The sequence below is a fragment of the Halichoerus grypus genome, chromosome 4 (genome assembly GCF_964656455.1).
Source record: "Halichoerus grypus chromosome 4, mHalGry1.hap1.1, whole genome shotgun sequence".
Taxonomy (NCBI): domain Eukaryota; kingdom Metazoa; phylum Chordata; class Mammalia; order Carnivora; family Phocidae; genus Halichoerus; species Halichoerus grypus.
The window spans coordinates 37,818,086-37,836,546 of record NC_135715.1 but is presented as its reverse complement, the minus strand read 5'-3'; the positions used below and the strand labels follow the sequence as shown (position 1 = coordinate 37,836,546).

The 18,461-nt window shown below is 36.3% G+C and overlaps 2 pseudogenes; both read left to right on the top strand.

Moving 5' to 3' along the window:
- Positions 1-3,021: 3,021 nt before the first annotated feature.
- Positions 3,022-9,070, top strand: LOC118540058 (uncharacterized; annotated as a pseudogene).
- Positions 9,071-9,129: 59 nt separating this feature from the next.
- On the top strand, positions 9,130-11,044 carry LOC144378760 (uncharacterized; annotated as a pseudogene).
- Positions 11,045-18,461: the final 7,417 nt, after the last annotated feature.

Here is an 18,461-nt window from a genome sequence, read left to right as displayed (position 1 = left end):
TATTTATTTATTTGACAGAGAGAGACACAGCGAGAGAGGGAACACAAGCAGGGGGAGCGGGAGAGGGAGAAGCAGGCTTCCCGTGGAGCAGGGAGCCCGATGTGGGACTCGATCCCAGGACCCTGGGATTATGACTTGAGCTGAAGGCAGACGCTTAACGACTGAGCCACCCAGGCGCCCAATTTTATGTTTTTGAGGAACTCCCATACTGTTTTCCACAGTAGCTGCACTAATTTGCATTCCCAGCAATAGTGCATGAGAGTTCCTTCTTCTCCACATCCTTGACAACGCTTGTCATTTCTTATCTTTTTTATTTTAGCCATTCTGGCAGATGGTATCTCATTGTGGTTTTGATTTGCATTCCCTTGATGATTAGTGATGTTAAGCATCTTTTCATATGTCTGTTGACCATTTGTATGTCTTCTTTGGAAAAATGTCTACTCAGGTCCTCTGCCCATTTTTAATCTTATTTGTGTGTTTTTTGGTGTTGAGTTGTCAAGTTCTTTATATATTTTAGATATTAATCTCTTATCACTATATCATTTGCAAGTATCTTCTCCTATTCACTAAGTTGTCTTTTTGTTTTGTTGATGGTTTGTTGTGCAAAAGCTTTTATTTAGATTTAGTCCTAACAGTTTAACTTTGCTTTAGTTTCCTTGACTGAGGAGATACATCTTAGGAAACAGTTTCTACTGCTGATGTCAAAGAAATTACTGCCTATGTTTCTTCTAGGAGTTTTATGGTCTACATTTAGGTCTTTAATCTATTTTGAGTTTATTTTTGTTTACAGTGTAGAAAAATGGTCCAAAGTTATTCTTTTACATGTAGCTGTCCAGTTTTCCAAGTACCTTTTGTTGAAGACAGTCTTTTCCCCATTGTATATTCTTGTCTCCTTTGTCACAGATTAATTGACCATATAAGCATGGATTTATTTCTGGGCTTTCTATTTTTTTCCATTGACCTATGTGTCTGTTTTTATGTCAGTAGCATACTGTTTTAATCATTACAGTTTTGTAGTTTATTTTGAAAACTGGAATTGCGATACCTCCAGCTTTGTTTTTCTTTCTCAAAATTGTTTTGGCTATCCTGGGGTCTTTTGTGGTTAGGTAACTGCACTTTTGAGGAAAGCAAAATACCTAAATCTTTTTAGGGAATATCGGATATTACTTCTGACCTTACTTGAATCTTTAAGAAATATGGATACCACTGTTATCCTTAAAGCAGAATGATGCATTATAGGGATCAGATGACAGGCATAGCTTGATATCACAATGAAATCCTTTAGCTATACATTTTTTCCTTCCATTCTTGGGTACATAGTAGAAAAAGATATATTCAGCCCTTAGGATAATTCTAGCTTTAATTTAAAGTATCGGTTGTGGGGGTTAAATAGAAGACATTGACTCACTCTCTACCATGTATATTCCTGCATAGCTACTTGAAACATTCAGAAAGTAAAGATTTTCAAAATTCAATAAATCAGTGACTCCAGCTATAGCTGCTATTTCAGATATGGAATTCTTATAAATTAATATGGCTTCTATCTCCTGATATATAGTTATTAGTTTGGCAGATGTTTTATCTGCATGGGAGAAACATATACACTAGATATTAGTATGGATTGATCAAATAAGCTGAGTCAGTTATATAGAAAGAAAGGATTTATTATAGATATTAAATCTTATGCACTTATAGGAGCTAGTGGAGAAGTCTCTAAAAGACTGTTGCCTTTGCATACCATATTGCAGTTTAAGTCACCATAGTTAAGCCAGGTTGGGAGTCATGATGCGAATGGCAGGGAGCATGCAACACTGGAAAATCTACAAAGAAAATTGGGAACCCAAACAATATGGAAACTTCAAGGACAAAACAGGATGCCAAAGGAAAAACTGGAACTCATGTATGTCTGGTGGAATTATGGAATTGGCTCATATTATTTCATGAGAGGCAAATGTTAAATTTTAAGAATTTGTTGACACAGTTAATATCACACTGATATTGAAATAGGCCATGATGAGACAATTTTCACCATGAAAATTGGGAAATTCTTCCAATTAGTGATTTTATTTTCTGGAAAACCAACTTCTAAGTATTTACCAATACAACATTCCATTTACCTCTGACCACCTCCAATGTCAATGATGCTATTGACCCATATTGCACCCTGTACCACAGAGCAGCACAACTGCCTAGCCTGGAACTCAGAAAAGCTGAAGGAGAAAATCCATGGGAGCTAGAGCTACAATCTGGGTGATGCCACTGTCAAGGAAATAAGCCAGCAAAAACATGTATCTCAGAAAAGGTGAATACCATAAAAATAGCTGCTGCTTCACGTCTTCCTCCAAATCTAGCTCAATTTTTCCATATCATAAACCATACTTCAGAAATATTCAGGGAAATGAATTCTAAAAATATAGCTCCAAATTAGTTGACAAAACACAAAGCCACCACACAGCCAGACACAATATATTGTCACTTGTCTGGAACAGCTATAGCTTTTTTTTTCATTGTCAACTCTGAATCTGCACAATTTTGCAAAATGTGCTAATTATCTACCATGCTGATGATATTGTGTTGATAGGATCTGAAAAATGTGTGGTATTTAGATTCGTAACAGGGTCTCAAAATAAGACCTCTTGGTGGCCTGGTCTCCACTTATAAATAATATTGTGGTTTGAGTTTTATTCCTAATTCATTTCCCTTTCATAGTACAATAAGCCACACATTTGCAGTTTCATGGTGAGTGGAGGACACTTCTACTTTCCAAAACCATAATTTCAGCTAAGCCACAGAACTTGCTTTAGCCAATGAGGGGAAAGCATCCACATAAAGTAAGTGTGGATGTGTGGATTTAGTAATTCCATGCTTCTGCTATTGAAATCTGAAAGAAACACCCCAGATAGCCACTATCCAATCCCTGAAGCCTAGAGCCGAGGCCAGGTGAGCCCAGCTGAGGCCAGCTAAGTTCATAAAAATTACAGCTAACCTGTAGATATATGACTTGAAGGAGAACCCCGCTAGATGACCTGGAGAGCTACAGAAAAGAGGATAAAAGAGGATAAAGGCTTATTATTGGCTATCGGTGAATTTTCAATAATTTGTTAATAAGCAATATTATAACAGGAGTTAACTAACACAGCTACTTTGTAAAGAGGGTTTGTTTTTTGTTTTTGTTGTAGAAAACATTTTTTTTCATTTTTTAATTAATTTATTTTTTATTATGTTATGTTAATCACCATACATTACATCATTAGTTTTTGATGTAGTGTTCCATGATTCATTGTTTGCAAAACATGTATGGATTAAATATATATTTGATAAAATTTGATAAAATTTGATTATGCCAATTTGAATACAGACAAAAAAAATCCATTCAAAATTTTAAGAGTGAGATTGCTTTTAGGTATGTATTATTTAAAAATTGATGGTTTACTTACTGAGTCATTCCCAAAATTCAAATTCAGGACTACTACCAGTGGACCCCGTAAGTATGAAGAATTGAATAGCAATCTTTCCAGGAGAGTGTGAAACAGAACATGCATGCAACTGATGTCAAAGTTCTATACCTGCAAAAGCCTCTGCTGTACATGTTCTTCCCATACAAGGAAGGATATAACGTCTGGTTCCTGAAAATATGTAACTAGTATATAACTATCACCTCAACATTTAGCGGGTACCTTCTGCCTTGAAAGCAAGAATATACTCTTTCATTACCTTTTTTTAAAGATTTTATTTATTTATTTGAGAGAGAAAGAGAACATGAGCAGGAGGAGGGGTAGAGGGAGAAGCAGACTCCCCACTGAGCAGGGATCCAGACGTGGGGCTCAATCCCAGGACCCTGGGATCATGACCTAAGCCAAAGGCAGACGCTTAACTGACTGAGCCACCCAGGCACCCCACTTTCATTACTTTTTTGTATTATTCTCATTTTTTGACTCTGAAATTAGTGAAAATAGCATGGTAGATAATTTTTCTCAAATCTTATAAGGTTCTATATACTCCCTTAGGACTGCTAATAACATATGACCACAAACTAGGTGGCTTAAAATAATAGACATTTATTTTTGTATAATTCTGGGTGCTAGAGGTCTGAAATCAAGGTATTGACGGGGCAATGGGCTCTCTGAAGACTCCAGGGAAGAATTATTCTGTTCCTCTCCCTAGCTTCTGGGGACTCCCAGAGATCCTTGGCATTCTTTAGCTTGTGACTGCCTTCCAAACTCTGTTTCTATCTTTACATGGTTCTCTCCTCTTGTTATAAGGACACCAGTTATTGGATTTAAGGCCCCTAATCTAGTATGATCTCATCTTAACTAATTACATCTGATAATATACTATTTCTAAATTAAGATCAAATTCTGAGGTTACAGGTAGACATGAATTTTTGGAGAACACTATTCAACCTCCTACAGTATGCCCCCTGATCCTCTGCAATTCACATCCGTCCCACATTCAAAATAAATTCACTTCATCTCAACATGTCCCAAAGTCTTAACCCATTCCAGCATTAATTCTAAGTCTAAAATTATATCTAAATATCATCAACTGAAAATATTCCAAATATCTTCATCTAAATCATACATGGGGGAGCCTCTGGGTATAACCCATCCTAAAGCAAGATTTCTCCCCCTCTGTGGGTTTTAAAACTAGAAAGCAAGTTGCTAGCATTCAAAATATAATGGTGGGACAGACATAGAATAGGCATTCCCATTCAAAAATGAAGAAAATAGAAGGAATACATGAATCATTGCTCTAAAATAAGTTTATAACCAAGCCAAGTAAGTCTGTGGAATATAATCTTCTGTGGCTTTATGCTCTGTTCTCTGGGCCCTTGGCAGCAGTGGTAGCCAACTCTCTGCACAACAAACCACATTAAACTTAATGTCTTAAATGACAATTTATTATCATCACTAAAGATGCTGGGGGGTTGACTGGGCACAGCTGGTGGTACTTGCTTGGATTTCTCATGCTGTTACAAAAAAATTGCATCTGGGACTGGAGTCCCCTAAATGCTTGAGTGGTCTGGACAAGCCAAATGGTTTCCTGGAGAAGTTGGTAATTGATATTTACCATTGGATGGGACTGTTTAATGGAACTCATGACAGGGCATTTCCATGTGGTGGGGCTCTCGACATGACATCTGTGTTCTGAAATGGAATGTTCTAAGAATAACAATTTCAAAAAGTAGAAAGCTAAAGCTATTGGGCCAACCAGGCACTAGTTCCAAAACTACTGCATGTCACTTCTACCATGTTTGATTGGTCACAGCAATCACAAGCTGGTTCAGATTCAAGAAGGTTGAAAAACAAAATCTGTATCTTGATAGAAAAGTGGCAAAGTTACATTACAAAAGAGAGATAGAATACCACATCACTTATTTGTGGAATCTAAAAAGAGGTGGGAGGTGGATGGTGGGCAAAATGGATGAACATGGTCAAAAGGCACAAACTTCCAGATATAAAATAAATAAGTCTTAGGGATGTAATATACAGTGTGGTAAATACAGATAACAATATTGTCTTGTATGTTTGAAAGTTGTTAAGAGTAGATTTTAAAGTTCTCAATGCAAGAAAAAAAAGTTCTTGTGTGGTGATGGATGTTAACTAGACTTATGATGGTGATAATCTTGCAATATATACAAATGCAAATATTGAATAGTTATGTTGTACATCTCAAACTAATATAATGTTATATGTCAATTATATCTGAATTAAAAACAAACCCAAAGAAAATCTACCATATTCTGCCTGCCACATGGTTACAAACCTGAATTCACGTATTTTAGATTTTTGTTATGGAGCAGTTCACACCCAAGTATCAAATTTAATTCCAAGTTATTACAGCTACATAACAAACAACTCTAACCTTAGTGGTATAAAACAATAAACATTTTATTATCATTTTGGATTCTGTGAGTTGGGGATTTAGACCGAACACAGAAAGAATGTCTTGGCTCTGCTTCTTCATGTCTTGTAACTAAGCTAAGAAGACCTATGTGGAATGGCTGGTGATAAGCTGATTTGTATGGGAGTCAGTGAAATGGTGCTGGAATATCCACTTCCAAGATGGTTTCTTTATTGTTATGTTTGAGACCTTTACAGAATTGGACAGAAAGCTGGGATTAGCTGGGATTATTGGCAGGGAGTTTACATAAAGTATCTTCAGAATTGCAGTAGTAGAGTAGTTGAAGATCTTTCCTAATGACTCAAAGTTCTGGCAAACAATGTAGAATCTGCATGCCCTTTTAGACTTCAAAGTCATTTCTGCAGTTTGTTGTGAGTCAAAGCAGTGGCAAACTCATTCATGTTCAAGAATGTTTCAAGAAATTAGTGGTCAAGTTTTAAAACCACCATGATGGGAGTTTTATTTTTATGTATGAAGTGCAATGGTTCTGCTTCTCTAGAGAACTCTATTATAACTTTTGGTACTGAGAGTGGTTCTACAGGCACTGAACTTTTAGGATGAGTTTCCTGAGTTGGTTTTAAGGTTTCTGGAATTGGCTAAAGTGATTAGATTTAAAAAAAAAACTTGTCTTTAAAGATTTAAAGACAATAGTGATTATTTTCAGTAGTAAAGAGAGCACTAGCACTCCACTATATGAACTAGTCACAGAGATATGCAAAATACCTATATTGGATACTCCTAATCTACCACTTAAAAGAAGCAAATATGAGCTCAGGAATTTGAATTCCCAACTCAAGTAGCATAAAAAATGACCTAAAGATGCCCTTATCTCATGAAGCTGTAGGACTGAGATTGCTGAAAACTAAATAGAGAATCTCATCCTGTGATTGGGTGAATTACAATGCAAGTTGAACTCTCAACTTGGCAGGGGTGTTTACTTTTAAAGTGAGGGTATTGATTGGGAAAAAATGGCATCTTGTAAATCAGGATGGTGACATACAGGAAGACCTGGATGAAGCTGTAGACATTAAGTCCCTAAATTCTGATTTTTCTTTGCCAGTGGAGGAGGCCTCTGGATTTCCAGCAGTATTAGTCTTTCCACCTCCATCCACATCACCTGAGGAAACTTCCATAGCCTCCCCTGAGGGAGTAGCCATGCAAGACAATGTTGATTCTTCTCAAGATCCACCCCCAGCACTCTTCTTTCCTTCTAGACCTAAAAGGAGATACAAGTCCCAGCAGGCCCCTAAAGGTAAGGTACAGTGTGACCCATGCGCAGATACATTACACTATGAAAGAATTATCTGAATTTCTAATTTATACAGAGAAATCCAAGAAACAAGTGTGGGAATGGATAGTAAGAGTACCAGACAACAGTGAAAGTCAGATAAAATTAAACCATGCCAAACTTATAGATATGGACTTACTAAGCAGAGATCCTGCACTTAATGCTGCAGCTCAAGGAGTCAGAAACAGCTGTCACAGTTTAGTTGGTCGGTTGCCTGAAACGTAGGCCAAAATGTGGCCTATAGTGAGCAAACTGGAAATGCCCAACCTGCCTTTGTTTAATATAGAAGAAGGGATTCAAAGCCTTAAGGGGATTGGGATGTTAGAGCGGATTTTTTCATTTAAAACCTACTCACCCACATTAGGAGGGCCCAGAAAACATAGATTCCACAAAAAATAAATTTGTGATGGGAGCCCCAACATTCTTGAAGGTCTTTGTGATTGCTTTTCTCCAAGCCAGACCTTACAGTAGTAGGAACCAAAGCCACTCAACTGAGAAACTTAAGTGCAATGGGAGTAATCTATTCCTGGGTGGTGGGGACTAAGTGGCAGCACTCAACCACCAAAGGAAAGTTGGGACTGGTTACCTTAATAGACAGGAGAGTCAAAATAGCAATCAGAAAAGTCTGACTCATGTAGACCTATGGCATTCACTAACTGATCTTGGTGGTCCTAGAAGTGAAATAGGTATGAAGCCAATTAAATTCTTATTTAATTTGTAGAAACAGAAAAGTTCTAGGTCAAGAGAACAACAGTCTAGCTTGAATCATAAAAAGAGAGTCATGATCCCTCGTTCAATTCCCAGACTTGATCCAGTTTACAGAACCAGAACCCCTTAAATGAAAGAGAGGATGGGTCCCCTTGAGGAATGACCTAGTACACTGCCAAAATTTAAACTGTCAATCTTTCTCCTGGTCTTTCCCAAAGGGACCTACAATATTTTACCATAGTAACTGTGCACTGGGGAAAAGGAAATGATCAGACCTCTTGGGGACTACTAGACAGACACTGGTTCTGAACTGACTCTAATTCTGAGAGACCAAAAATATCATTGTGGTTTACTAGCCAGAGTAAGGGCTGAAGGAGGTCAGATGATCAATAGAGTTTTAGCGCAGGTTCATTTCACAGTGGGCCCAGTGAGACCTCAAACCCACCCTGTGGTTATTTCCTCAGTTCCCAAATGCATTATTAAAAAAGATACACTCCACAGCTAGCAGAAGGTCCACATAGGTGCCCTGACCTATGAGTGAGGGCTATGGAGAAAGGCTAAGTGGAAGCCAAGAGAATTGACCTACCTAGGAAAATCATAAATCAGAAGTAATCCTACATGCACTCATGGAGGGACTGCAGAGATTAATGCCACTATCAAGGCCTTGAAGGATGCAGGGGTGGTGATTCCCACCACTGTCCCATTCAACTTCCCTATTTGGCCTGTGTAGAAGACAGATGGATCTTGAAAAATGACAGTAGATTATCCTAAATTTAAACAGGTGATGACTCCGATTGCAGCTGATGTATCAGATGTGTTTTCATTGTTGGAGGAAATTAACACATCCCTTGGTATCTGGTATTCAGTTATTGATCTAGAAAATGCCGTTTTTTTTTTTTTTTTTTTTTTCTCTTTCCCTGTCAATAAACCCAACCAGAAACAGTTTGTTTTCAGCTGGCAAGGTAATAATAAACCATCACTGTCCTACATCAACAGTATATCAACTCTCTAGCCCTATGTCATAATTTAGTTCACAGGAATCTTGATCATCTTTTATTTTTACAAGATATAACACTGGTCCATTACATTGACTGACTTATGCTGATTGAATTTGTTGAGCAAAAAGTAGCAACTTACTCATTAAGTATTGGTAGTAGTAGTTACTGGTAAGATACTTGTATGCCAGGGGTGCGAAGTAAGTCTGACAAAATTCACAGGTCCCTACCTCAATGAAATTTCTAGAGGTCTACTGGTGTGGGGCATGTCAAGATATCCATTGTAGGAAGTACAGGCACCCCCTACAACCTAAAACAAAAAACAACAAACAAAACAAAACAAAACAAAACAGCCACAGTGCCTAGTAGGCCTCTCTGAATTTTGGAGGCAACATATTTGTCATTTGGGTGTGTTACTCTGGCCTATTTACTGAAATATCTAAAAAGTTGTTAGTTTTAAGTGGTGCCCAGAATAAGAGATGGTGCTACAACAGGTCCAAGCTGTTAAACAACCTGCTCTGTATCTTGGGCCATATGATCCATGAGATCCAATAGTGCTTGAATTGTTAGTGGCAAATAAGAATGGTATTTGGAATCTTTGGCAGGTCCCTATAGGTGACTTGCAGAGCAGATCCCTAAGATTTGAAAACAAAACCATGACATCCTTTGCAAATAACTCTCCTTTTAGAAAGGGCTCTTGACCTGCTATTGGACCTTAGTAGAGACTGACCACTTAACCCTAGACCATAAAGTTGGGTGTGTACAGCAACACTCCATGGAGATGGTATATATGTGATGAGGAATGAGCAGGCCCTGAAAGCACAAGTTACAAGAACAAGTGGCATGAATGCACATGATCCCTCCTTCTGTAACACTGCCTTCTCTCCCTTCCTGCACTTATAGCCACATGAGGAACTTCCCATGATCAGATGACAGAGGGAGTGAAGACTCACATCTGGTTTACAGATGGTTCTATATGATTTACAGGCACCACCCGAAAGTGGACAACTAAAGCTCTACAGTCCCTTTCTGGGACATCCCTGAAGGACAGTTATGAAGGGAAATCCTCTAATGGCAGAATTTGAGCAGTGCACCTATTTACTTTCCTTAAAAAGATAAATGGCCAGATGTGCAAGTATATACTGATTCATGGGCTATGACCAATGTTGGTTGGATGGTCAGGTACTTGGAAACATGATTGGAAAACTGGTGACAAAGATCTGAGTAAGAAGCATGTGGACTGACTTTTCTGAATAGATAAGAAATATGAAGATATTTGTGCCCCTGTGAATACTCACCAAAGAATAACCTTAGCAGAGGAGGATTTTAATACTCAATTCACCCATTCTGTGAATACCAGTCAACCTTTTTCTCTACTCATCCCTGTCATCATCCAACATGCTCATGAAATACGAGACCATGATTGCAGGGATAGAGGTTATGCATGGACTCAGCAAAATATTCTTCTACTCACCAAGGCCAATCTGGCTACAGCTACCCCTGGTGCCCAATTGGCCAACAGCAGAGACTAACACTAAGTCCCTGATATGGCATTATTCCCCAAAATGATCAGTCAGCTACCTGATGGCAAGTTGATTGCTTTGGACCAGTTCCATCATGGGAAGGGACAGACTCTTTTTCTACTGGAATAGACACTTACTCTGAATATAGATTTGTCTTCCTTACACACAATGCTGCTGCCAAAACTAACATCCTGTCCATGTACTTACAGAATGTTTTATCCACTGTCAAGTTATTCCACACAGTATTGTTTCTGATCAAGGAATTCACTTCACACATACACACACACACAAAAAGTAAACAAACAAAACTTGCAGCAGTGGGTGCATACTCATGGGATCCACAGTTTTTATCATCACTGTTCATGATCCTGACACAGCTGGTTTTGTAGAATGACCTTCTGAAGATTTAGTTATAGCACCAACTGGGTGACATTATCTCACAGGGTTGGGGCAAGGTTCTCCAGAAGGCTATTTATGCTCTGAATCAGCATCTAATACACGGTGCTGCTTGTCTCATAGCCAGAATTCATGGGTCCAGAAATCAAAGGATGGGTATGGGAGTTGTAATACTTATTATTACTGTTTTTGTTTCCTGTTCCCATTACCTTATTCTCTTTTGGCCCTGAGGTCTTAGTTCCAAATGGAGGAATGCTTCCACAGAAGACCCAACAATGATTCTGTTGAACTGGAACCTAAGACTGCTGCCCAGGCACTTTAGACTCCTCATGCCTCTTAACCAAGTAAAGAAGGTAGCTACTGTGCTGGCTGTGGTGATTGAGCTTGTCTATCAATGGAGAAACTGAACTGCTACTGCACAAAGGAGGTAATGAAAAGTATGTCTGGAGAGTCTTTCAATGTTACTTTGCCCTGTGATTAAGGTCAACAGGAAACTACAACAACCCAAACTAGGCAGGACTACTAATGATCCAGATACTTGAGGAATGAAGTTTTGGGTCAACACCCCCATGTAAAGAATCATGGCCAGCTAATGTGCTTGCTGAAGGCAAAAAAAACAAAAAAACAAAAAAAAACCAACAACAAATAAACAAAAACCCACTACCCCCCCAAAACAACAAAAACAACAAAAAACCCAGAATGTGTAATGAAAAAAAAGTAATTACAATTACCAGTTATAATGTAATGTTACAATGTTACAATGACCAGTTATAGCAATGAGGACTGCAATCGCCATGAGCATTCCTCATTATTATGTGTGTTTATGTGTGAACTTGACTGGATGGCAGAATGCCCAGGTATCTGATTACTGATTAAACATTATTTCTGGGTGTGTCTGTGAAGATGTTTCTGGACACATCTGAATCAGTAGACTGAGTAGAGAGGATTGCCCTCCCTCATGTAGGTAGACATTATCCAATCTAATGAGGAAATGAATAGAACAAAAAGGTGGAGAAAGGAAGGATTTATTCTCTCTATCTGCCTGAATGCTTGAGCTGGGACATTGATATTCTCCCTTCAGTGCTCCTGTTTTTTCAGACCTTCAGTCTCAGATGAGAATCAACACCATCAGTTCTTTGGTTCTCAGGACTTTGAACTACACGTCCAGTTTTCCTGGGTCTCCAGCTTATAGATGGCAGACTGTAGAAATTCGCCATAATCACATGAGCCAATACCTCATAATAAATCAATCTCTCCCCCATCCCCACATCTCTATCTACTATTCCAACTAGTTCTGTTTTTGTTTGTTTGTTTTTTGTTTCTTGTTTTTTTGAAAACCTTGATTAATCCACTGAGGAATGTTAAATATAAGGACCATAGACTTAGTTGATTTCCTCAGGATAACTACAAATATGTGGCAAAGCCAGGGCATGACACTACATATTCTATCTTCTTATTTCTCTGTTATTTTCAGAATAGAAGGTACGAAAAATAATGGGTTATGGCTCAAATCAGTTCAGTTCTTAACATGAAATGAACTTAACATGACTGAATTCACTATGAGAAGTAAAAAAATGGTGGGAAAGCAAGCCTGAGATAAACTTCTATCCATTATGCTCTTTCTGACTATTTTTCTGGATATTGCTAAAGCTTTTTGAGAAGCTCTGTCTTTCTCTTGGCATACTGAATTATATTTTGCTTGTTAAGTCTTTCCTCTAAGCATGCATTCTGCTCTACAAATAAACTAAGTAATTATCAAGAACAAAGTAACTGTTTTTGTTTACATCACTTTCTAACACTGCCCACATGGGTTAATAAATGCTATTAATTCCATTAAGCAATTACATAAAATGTAACGTTATTTCAAAACAATTCACCTGCTATTTATGTCTATTGATGTGTGCATACATGTGTTCAAGTACAAAATCTTCACACCACGTTACTGAAGGACTTTGTATTTACATTAAATGCTGAAAATTACATATTAAATTAAACTTTGGATATAAACTCAGCAAATATAGTTTGTCAGTTATTACCAATATTAAATAGACATTCCATAATAATCAGGACAAAACAGAATGTCCATTTAGTATTTTAAAAACTTTTGTTTTCCTTAAAATAATTATGTCTTACATTTGTATTAATATAGCATCATCTTGAAACAGAAAATAATTCTCCATACTGCCTGCCTCTTTATTTAAAGTTATCTGAGTTCACGGATAACCTATAGAGTAAATATATACAATTTTATGATTTATAAAACATTCTTTTCCACTTATTTATTGAGTAAAATCAGTGAATTGGGTAAAGTTTCATTAAAGACTGTAGAAAAAACAATGCTCATTTCAGCAGTATACAGTTTGCCTCAGTTAACACAACACATAGAATGTGATATGTAACAGATGGTGGCATAAAAGCAAAGTAGTGTTTCCCTTTTGGTACTTTTATATTTATGTGCCTATTTATTGGGAGAAGAAAACAGCTAACCTGCTATTTTTTTAAGAGAAATGGAGTTTTAAGAGAAAATTTCTAAAGACAGGATTGCTATTTTGCATGTTATACTGAAGCTACTACAAAACTAGAAATAAAAATAAAATTTCTTAAATTCACAGTCTGCAAAGTGGAAGAAATGGCAAGGGCATTTGTAAAATTTTGACTGTGTTTGCAAAACCATGCTTAAAAATTACACTTCTTCAAGTCTTCCCACTGAAGTTTGGTGTATAATGAATTAACTGACCTACCTTTGTTTTTAACACTGAACAGTATCATGTCAAATTAACTCTGTGTGTATGTATGTAAAAAAGGCTCCTTAACCTTGAAACAAATGAACTGAAATACACAAACCATACCACTGATTCTCTATCTTGTGTACATATCTAATGCACTTAATTTATATTTTTCCTTCTGTGATTTTCACAACCATTTAATCTTATTTTCTTAGATAAAGAAATTGAAGTTTAAGAAGTAATTTATCTAAATTTACAGAGCAGATATGTAGTGATCCTGGGGTTATACTTTACTATATAATTTTCAAAATTATGCCACAAAGTCAAAGTTGCGGAAGTCAACACTGACTTCACATTTTGGGGTCTTGTTATTTTTTATGAGAATTCAGAATGAATTACTCAAGCATGAACAGATTAGATTTGTTATGACATTAATAAAATTTGGGCTTCAGAATCTCTTTATACTCCCTTACATAAAACCTTCTAAACTGGGCACACTTTTTCAGATGATCTACCGGATTTTAATTCTATTATCCTTCAGAACCTCTGTTTGTGGATTCTCCATGTTATCATATGGAGATATAAGAATCTACAGTGCTTTACACTGCGCTTGTGCTATAAAAGAATCTGTGGCCATCTTGAAAAAAAAGGAGCAATGTGGTAATAACTATGAATTCTTTCCATCAGAATATTACACTTTTTGAATTCCTTTTCAAGTGGTTCTCAGTCTTCAGTTCTATAGACCTTTTCCAAACTCTGACCTTGGATGTAAGAGACTTGAGGGCCAGGATGATGTGTTATTCATCATTTTACTCCGAGTATCTAGAACAACATTCTCCAATAAATACCTTGATATGCCTAAATGTCCCTCTTATTACAGATGTAGTTATTTCAGACAAGAATAAAAAGGTTAGTGTATTGAGGGCCGTACAGCTTTATAAGCAAATAAGAACTCCTCAGAAGCAGTAATTATTTCTAGCACTAATCACCTGAGAATGAAAGCTGTGCATCTTCTCAAATATAGGATATGGGATCAATATGGATGGGGTTTAGATAAGAGGGGAAGATATGCTCTTCTTATCTTGATCATAAAATAAATTTCAAATTGAATATATGTCTACATTGTAGATGCAAACTGGGAATGAGAAAAGTGAGACCTGAAAAGCAGACTACAACCTGGAGATATAATTAATAGGCCAAATACATGATGTCATGTTATTTTCTGTATAAATTTCTACTAATCTGGATATATGTATGTGGCTTCCAGGTTTCACTGTACCATACATTAGCACACATTTCCCCCTATTTCTTTGTTTACTAATGCAATACTTTTACTACCAACAAACATGCACAAACCTATAACATGCACATACACATTTGGTTTTTTTTTTTGCACTAGGCTTTTTATCTATTGGGATCTTTATGCCTACTAATTTGAGATTTTAGCATTATTAGAGTTGCAGTAAGATAGCATTAAAATCTGATTAAGCTTGTAAATTCAAAGAGCAAAATATTTTTAATGGAAAAAATCTCAAATATATTACTTTTAAAAATCTCTTGTTCATCAACTTTTTAAAAAGACATTCAGAGAAGGACCCAGTCAACCATGCAAAAATTTATGAGGGCAGGGCAGGGAGAGTCAGAAGAATTAGAGCCCTAGTAGGAAATCTAATATCATATACACAACATGGTTCTTCTTCTTCTTTATTTATTTTTTTTCCTTAGGATGGGTTAGCCTGGTTCTTATATTTTAAGGATCTAAAACATGTTGAATTACTTTGGTGAGGTTGACAGGAACAACAGTGTTTGAAACCAGAATTATATCGCTAAATATATTAAAACATAAAGCATTACATAACAAAGCAATGGTAATTCTTCTAGCACTATTTAAAAATTATTCTTTTGGATACAATGTAGTAGATGCCATCTTATCATGATGTTGTTCCCTGATAGCATTAAGATAAAGTTATTACAGAATACAAAGCCTTCTGTGAACTGAACCTGACCAAACATCCTTAGACTCAACACCTGAGCAAAACAAACCACATGCTTTCCCATCCCTGTGACTTTGTACAAGGTATTCTCTGTATACCAAATCATTCCCTAATTTCAGTCTGTTTTGCTCACTCGTCATCCACATGATGAAACTTCAGCATCAATATCTCCAGGGAAGTCTTTTATAACACCCATGGTGAACTAAATACTTCTACTGGAGTATGAGCTCCAAGTTGTCACAGGTTATTTCTTTCTTCTTCTAACCTGGCACAAGGTAAAAAGAGAGGTATCTCTCCTTACCTACTAATATGAACATTTTTCCTTCTGTGTTAAGGACCCACCTATTTCCAAGATGAATATTCATCCCTACAGGGAGACAATACCTCTTCTTGTGACTTTACAGGCACAGCATAGGGTATACATAATAAATGATTAGTTACTATATAAATAAATTTTATAGCTTTTTCCTTATTTGATAAAAATAAAATTAAGTTGCAACAGGGGCGCCTGGGTGGCTCAGTCCGTTAAGCGCCTGACGTCAGCTCAGGTCATGATCCCAGTGTCCTGGGATCAAGTCCCGCATCAGGCTCCTTGCTCAGTGGGGAGTCTGCTTCTGCCTCTGCCTCTGCTCCTCCCCCCAGCTTATGCTCTTTCTCTCTCTCTCTCAAATAAACAAAATCTTTTAAAAATAATTAAGTTATAAGAAATTGTTAAGAATTCTGAAGAATAATTTAAAATAATATTTTATGTCAGAAATTAACCATGAATTAACCAAATAAATACAAATTATTCATGTTTTAGGGATATAGAGTATTTGTTGAGTCCATGTGTTCTTGTTTCCTTCTCTTGGTAGCTATTTTACCAAATTTTCCAACAAATACATTTTAATTTTAGAATTTTTATTCAAGAATTGTATTGTTTCTTTACTTGTTAAACTACTGGTGGGTAAGCACATTGCTAGATCAATTTATGAGCAACATTAAATTACATGGATTTGGTAGAGTTATGTAGAAGAATTAACATAGTAAAGTTAAGCAGGGAAGAGAAGTGGCAGGTATATCAAGGTCTAAAACCATATTCTTGTTCAAATCTCATTTCTGATATTTATTAACTTGTGACTTTAGACAATGTCATATTGAATTTTCCCATCTATAAAGAGGGGATAATAGTAGTCCCTTCTACTTAGGGCTGTTGGAGAAATTGAATGAAATAAGAATTATTAAAAAAAAAAATCAGTGTTTGGAACATAGTAGATGTTCAATAAATATTAGCTATTTTTCATTTTAATAGTAAAGAGGTAGCTAGCATAATCAATAATACAGAAAACAAACAAAAAAACCAACCAAGCCTAATATCCAGGCTCTCTAGTTGAGGACCCCAGGAAATACACAGTTATTAGGATTACAAATTGTAAAATGAAAAAAAATTGTAAGATGAAAGTCTATGTGAAAATTGTAGACTGAGATAGAAGGGTCCCACTAACGACCTTGGTGAGAAAAAACAATCAGCAGAATCACTGATCCATAAAGCATTGCTGCAAGGTAGCCTAAAGGAGATCTTTGAAAAGAGAAAATCAGCACAGAATAAAGAGGCACAGAATTACAGAAGCAATTGGGAGAAAACCATTTTGAGAAGTTTTGAATTGGTTTTTATTTTTACTTTCAAAGACATCTTGATGAAAGTTCTTTAAATGTATTCTGCAATTATTCTTTTAAAGTCTAAAGGAAAGAAAACAAATGGAACAGGTGCTGACTGCAAAAGGAATTCTACCTATGAGATAGCACTAACTGAACAATAAAGAAAAGTATACTACTTCATATTAACGAATTCTTTATCAAAGAGTATATAAATAGCAATATGCTTTGTTACTGTGTCAATGAAATATTAACAGTAACAAAGTGATTTTTTTAGGGAAGGTTAATTGTTAATTTGTTTCATGCTTTAAAAACATACTAACTTTTCACTGGTATCTGCTGTCTAAGGAATTTATTCAAAACAGCATTAATTTAAAAACAGTGGCAAAATGATAGTGGACCAATGAACCCATGGAGCTGCATACTGTATAAAAGGAAAATATTAAAACAATGTTGTACCTGTAATACAACTGTAATTCCATTACTAATAACCCAAGTTTTCCATAAATCTGCAACAATGTTGAAATTTCTGTCTGGGAATGGTTTTCATTGTTAATGGCATGAACAAAAGTTTGAGTTAAAAGTTCTTCACTCAGATGTCTAAATCTTTTAATATAGTAGAGAAGTAAGGTAATCCAGAATCTAGTAGTTTCAGTGAACCAGTAAAGACCCAGCTAAATTGTTTGGTTCAACATTGTAATAACCTCATTCTTAAATAATATCTCTCACTATGCCTTGGGTTTCAGGCAGTACCGATACCTCTCTACCCTTTAACAGATATGAAATAAGTATTTTATAATATCTAGCTGTTAGGAGTCATTTAATAAAAAATATGATTTAATCTAGAAAAGTAATTTTGAACAAAAAAATAAATAAGTAGCAAGTAGACAAATCAAGGTACAAAGTACAAACTAGTTTAAATTTCAAACCAAAAAAGAGAGTTGGATTCTTTTTTTTTATTATGTTATGTTAATCACCATACATTACATCATTAGTTTTTGATGTGTTCCATGATTCATTGTTTGCATATAACACCCAGTGCTCCATTCAATACCTGCCCTCTTTAATACCCATCACCAGACTAACCCATCCCCGCACCCCCCTCCCCTCTAGAACGCTCAGTTTGTTTCTAAGAGTCCATAGTCTCTCATGGTTCGTCTCCCCTCCAATCCCCCCCCCCTTCATTTTTCCCTTCCTACTATCTTCTTCTTCTTTTTTTTTTTTAACATATAATGTATTATTTGTTTCAGAGGTACAGGTCTGTGATTCAACAGTCTTACACAATTAACAGC